Genomic DNA, 6,246 nt, shown 5'->3' with positions numbered 1-6,246 from the left:
CATATTCTTGCATTTATTGACTTAGCTATTTTGAGAAATACAAGTTCTATGGTCAATGTTATCATGTTTTTCCTTTATAGATGGTGTTTTTGTCTTTTGGAAAAAAAGTGATACAGGAGAATATCTTTGTGACCTCAGAGCAGAGAATAACTTGTTAAAGTTTTAAAGCTTTGCACCTCACAGTTTAGTTCTAGATTCAACTAGAATTGGTTTTAAGATATATTGTCAGTTTGTTTTCTATTTTTGATAACTGCCACATGAAAAATGATGTTTAGAACCACTCTGTGAAAAGTTTATCCTTTCCTAATAACCTGCCTCTGTCATGCATTGGCTAACAATAATGCATGTGATGCATTTAGAAGAGTGTTTGGTACATGTGGAGCACCCTATAAAAGATGTTTGTGAATTCACTTAATCCTTACCGCAACACTTTGAAGTAGGTGTTATTGTTACTCTTATCATTACTCTTAGCCTTCTGAAGCACAAGAAGATTAAGTAATTTGTTCAAGGTTACATACTTAATAAGCAGTAATCCTGGCTACAGAGCTGACAACCTTAATTTCTATGCCTGCACTATCCAATCCAGTGGCCATTAGTCACATGTGGTCACTGAGCACCTGAAATGAGACTAGTGTGACAGAGGATTTGAAATAGGGTGTACTTAAATGTAAAATTTATACTGGATTTCAAAACATTAGTCCAAAAACTAATGTTAAATATCTCAAATTAATAATTTTATATTGATTACACATTGAAATGATATTTTTGTTATAGTGGGTTAAATAAAACATATTATTAAATTTAATTTTATCTGCTTTTTAAAATGTCCATTAATGTGACTACTAGAAAACTTTAAATTACATATGTGGCTTGTATTACATTTCTACATGGACAACACTGCTCTATACTCTACTGATTCTCCTGGTTTTCCTATATGTGTGGGTTTAGTTGAGGGCTTATTAATCTATTTAAGTAATTAAGATAGTATGTTGTTAATTCAGGGTTAAAAAGGCAAATCAATGGCAAAGATTTTTGGTGATATAGGAAGAGCAACTTTTATCACCTGATTCATCTTCATCCGAAGTGTCTTAAACCTTCTTGGATCTTTGCTATTCCATATAAGTTTCCAAATCAGCTTGTTGAGTTCCACTAAAAACACTTTTGGATTATTTTTTGGAGTTATATTAAGTAAATCAATCAATTTGGGGAGAATTGACATTGTCACAATACTGAGTCTCCTTATCCATGAATATGTACGCCATTTCATTTATTCTTGTTTTAACAGCTTTCAAAAAATTTTAAGTATTCTCTCCATAATGACTTACACAATTTTTTGTTAGATTTATTTCTAGGCAACTTATATGTTTAATTGTCAGTATAAATTGTATATCATTCGTAACTGTATTTTCTAATTATTTATTGCTGTTATATAAAAATACGCTTGATTTTGTGTATTGATATTATATTTAGCAACCTTGCTAAATTCTTTGATAAATTCTAAGAATTTGTCTGAAGATTCTTTGAGGTTTTCTGCTCACTGGTCAGTCTACTCAAGTGGTAGTATTTCAGTTGCAGGAAAAGAAGTCCCTATCAGCCTCATCCTTAAATAAAAGTAGAGAGCAAAGAATCATAAGACATTTAAAGCAAGCCTGTAAATAAAAGACAGAGACTAAATCAAACAACACAAAATGAAACTTAGAGGACACAAAATACAAGAAAGGAACAATAGAAAACAAACAAAAATAGTATTCCCAGGAAGAAATTTTTTTTTCTGTTACATTCATGAAATAATGAAAACATATTTCTATTATTAAAAATTGAAGAACAAAAACAGATATTGGATATTGAAGATATAATAAATATCTAAATATAAAATTAAGTAGGAAGGTTGAAAAAATTTTAAAGACAAGGAAATCCCCTAGAAACTACACAAAAATAAATAAGAGAGAGAGAGAGAAGGACAAATAGAAAAGGGAAAAGCTTATTAGATAACCAGTCTGCAAGGTTCATCATCATTAGCTAATAAAAGAGGAGCCATTATAAATAAAAGCAGAGGAAAGGAGAGGAGAGACTCATCAAGAGATAGTACAAGGAAATTTTCCAAATTTGGTGGAAATAAGTTTTCAGAATGAAAGGGCCCATCAAATACTCAGTACAAGGAACACAAAAAGACTCACTTCAAAATCCATCCGGGTGAAGTTTCAGAGTATTAGGAAGAAGATACTAAACATTCTGTGGACTTAAAGGTCACATATCAAGGCTGAGAATAAGAATGACCTCACCATTCTCAACAACAACACTTAACCCTAGAAGACAATGGAGCAATACTTCAAATTTCTGAGTAAGTTATGTCCAACCTTGAATCATATATCTAGTTGGACATTTTTAGATAAACAAGGTCTTAAACATTTTAACTTCCATTCATCCATCCATTTTTAAGTTGTTACTAGATGATCAAAAAATAAGGAAGTAAACTAACAAAGAGGAGGACATTTAATCCAGGAAATGGGAAAATATCATAGAAGAGTCATGAAGAGAAACAGTCCCAGGAAGAAGGGGAAAGGAGGTCCCAGAGTGACAGCTCTACAGCAGGCCCAGCTGAGACTGGGACAGGAAATAGAAAAAAAAAAAGCATGAGAAATGGTTATATACTCTAGGAAACAAAAAGATATGCAAGGAGCCATAGTACTTAGATCATCAATGAATGGTATTTATATAGTCATATTAATGTAAACACTGGTCATAATTCAATAAAAAATAATTATAAGTAAGATGGTAGAACAGGTGGGGTGGGATCCAGCATAATAGGCTTTTAATAAATAATGCCTGAAATTGACAAATTGATGATATTTAGAACGATGGAGAGATACTGCCAAGAATTAAACTTGCTTGCCCCTGGGATGTGCAATGACAGTGGTCAAGGAGACAATAGGGGATTATTGTTTGATTATACCATGTTGTGCTATTTGACCTCTAAAACTGTATGTATGTGTTAATTTAATGGAAATTAAAATTAATCTTTATTTTTTAAAAAGATATAGAACCTGTTACATCAATGGTGCTCAAAAATATAACTGTCTATTCTTCTTAAAATGCTGACATACATCTGAAATGTGTTCATCGTTTAGCTTTGGTTCTCCTAAAAAGTAGGGTCTGAGACAAGGGCTTGCACGCAAATGGTTTATCTGAGGGAATGACCCCCAGAGTTCAGAAGAGGAGGACCTAGAAGAATGAAATAGGAAAAGGAAAACAATTAAATCAAACGTGTTATTGAGCTGTTTATGTGTCCGTGGGCAATAGGAATGCAGTCCTGCTGAAGATCCTCTGAAGAACTATGTGTGTCATAATTGAAACTGCAAAAGAGAAGTATTTGACCGCCAGCTCTGGTCCCCTGTTGGTCAAGTTTGTCCCACAGAGTGTTAACTCCCTAACACTTCACCCCCTTCCCACACTATAGCAGGAAGCCCAGGGCAGAAGGCAGCAGATAAGTGATGCAGCTGGGGTGAAGCATGGTCAGGCCATACCTGCATAGCTATTGGCTGAAGCGACAGCCAAAGGAGGAATATAGGTTGAGAGGATGTAAGCTGGGGGATAAAAGATGACCAACATGTATGGTTAAATGAATACACACATGTATATTCCAAGCTACCTCTTGTTTACCCTCCATAGTCCCACTTTCCCCTATACTCCCCAAATCCAAAAATGCCTTTGGTGGGGAAATGGGGTTGGGGAGGAATAAATTTGGAATTGGGAATTAACAGATACATACTACTATAGATAAAATAAACAACAGGACCTACTGCATAGTACAGGGAACTCTATTCAATATCTTGTAATAACCTATAATGGAAAATAATCTGAAAAAGAATATATATATATTATATACAGTAAATCAACTCCACTTCAATAAAAAAATTAAAATTAAAATAATCTTTGGTGAACATAAATCTTTCCTATTCTACTTTGTGCCAGTTAAGCTCTGTCCTTACATGACCACTCGTCTCTAATGCTGTCTGCATCAAGGGCTATATTTCAGGTGGCAGGAGCCACATCAGCGTTTGTCCTCTGGTCTGGCACCCACCATGACTCTGTAGGATGATATTATTCAACAAAGGCTTTGTGCTGGGGACATGGAGGAGGTGATGGTGACCCAGACTGGGGCACAGTAATCTGCAGGCGATCCTCTTTGACACTGCTTCATCCATTCTGATGTGTAGATATAAACAAGCCTCTCTCTGCATCATCATTTTCTACCAGTCATCCCTGAAAAACTGCTTGGAGGGAGGAGACTTACCACCATTTGTTGATCTCAATTGTCCAGACTCTCCCTGTCCCTGGGACCACAAATAGTAGATTTGGCTGTAAAAAGTGCCTTATAGTAATCAAAATGCTTACGCAATGCTGAGGTTCTCAGGGAAGCATTGATGGGAAGACTGGGGTAGTCTACTTCTCTCCGTCTTGTAGTCATGTGTACAGAGAAGGCTCCAAACAAATATTTGATTAGAAACTGAAAGAATGAAGTCATCAATCTCCTTCTCTCTCACAGGAAAAAATGTTGATCAGATTATAAACTCTTTAAAGGCAAGGATGACTAATAGGGCTTTAGGGGTAGAGAATTTGAAGGAGTATCTAATCCAGTGGTTCTCAAAGGGTAGTGCTTGGACCAGCAGCAACAGCATCAGTAGAAATGTTTAGAAATGCAGAATCTTGGGTCCCATCCACATTTACTGAATCATAACTCTGTGGGTAGAACGCAGTAATCTGAGTTTTAACAAGCCCTCCAAATGGTTCTGATACACGTTCAAGTTTGAGAACCACTGGTCTAAAGTTATCTGGCCTACTTTTTTTGTAGATGAGGAAACTGAGGACAGAAGTGAGAGGCAACACAGCCAAAGCCATAGAGCCAGGAAACAATGGGTCTAAGATGTAAAGCACAATTTTGTGACTTCATCTTATGACCCAGTCTTCTGTCTACTCTTCCATGCCAACACGCTCTCACCTTCCTCCATGTTCCTAGAACAATGAACTTGCATGTAACTTATTAGGTCAATGTGTTGGTGAAGGTAGTTAACAAACCAAGGCCATAAATCTGATCCTCAGTTGGAACCATTTTCATTTTTCCTTCCTTGACTACGAACTGTAATCCTACTCCAGTAAACCATCTCACAAATGCATTCCTTTTGTCCTTAGGAGGAATAAGTATAAAAGTATGAAAGGCTTAGTGAAAATTCCATCATCTCTATTAGGGAAATAATATAAAACACATCCTATATGTTGGTCCTGTGACAACATCTTTGTATAGGAACAGCCACATTGTACATTCCCTGCACATAGAGCAGCGTGTGTATTCAGCCAGACGTCACACCAGTAAACCAGTTCTGGTGCCCTCAGCCAGAAATGTTGCAACCAACAACAGCCTACCTCCTACTCATGCTTTAAGCCAGAGGTTCCTAAACTCTGAGGTTTCATGGATCAGTAATATTTCCAAAAATTTTGAAAGGCCGATATGTGATCATCTCCTTTTATTTTATCAAATAAAGACATAGACACAAAAACAATTACACCCGCTTCTGTCATCGCCATCTAATGTCACCATCATTTTGTATAAGTAACCAAAAGGGTACAGCATCTCAAAATAAAGACAATATTTTCCCCCAGATCTGAATTCATACAATCATACTACATTGCCCACATTTTTCTCATTTCTCTTGTGACCTCTATAATATTAGCATGAGGTGGCATGGATCTGCAGATCAGGGTTTGGGAACCACCTTTCCTTTAAGCCAAATCATCTTTGGCACAGCCTGGCTTAGGTGTCTCTCTGGATTCCCACAGCACCCTGTGACTATTTCAGTGATTGTACTTTTTATATTCATTTATAGTTATCTGCTTATGAGTATATTTCTCCTACTCTAGTGTAAATTCTAAAAAACAAGAATTAAGACTATTTAAATATTTGATTTTGTTCTTTAGCACTTGTCTGGCACGTGAGAGCCAGGCAATAAGTAACTGTGGAAGGAAGGAAGGATAGAAGTAAAGAAGAAAGGAGGGAAGGAAGGAAGGAGGGAAAGAAGGAAGGAAGGAAGGAAGGAAGGAAGGGAGGGAGGGAGGGAGGGAGGGAGGAAAAGAGGAAGAGCTGGATTTCGCCACAAAATCTCTCTAATAACCAATATTTCTGCCTTTAATCCTTAGAAGTGAAAGGCAGCCTTAATGTAGGCAACCTGAGCCAGACAGCCCCCATTCTGA

The sequence above is a fragment of the Leucopleurus acutus genome (assembly GCF_964270905.1).
Source record: "Leucopleurus acutus genome assembly, chromosome: 6".
NCBI lineage: Eukaryota > Metazoa > Chordata > Mammalia > Artiodactyla > Delphinidae > Leucopleurus > Leucopleurus acutus.
Note: the sequence above shows the minus strand (reverse complement) of the source record.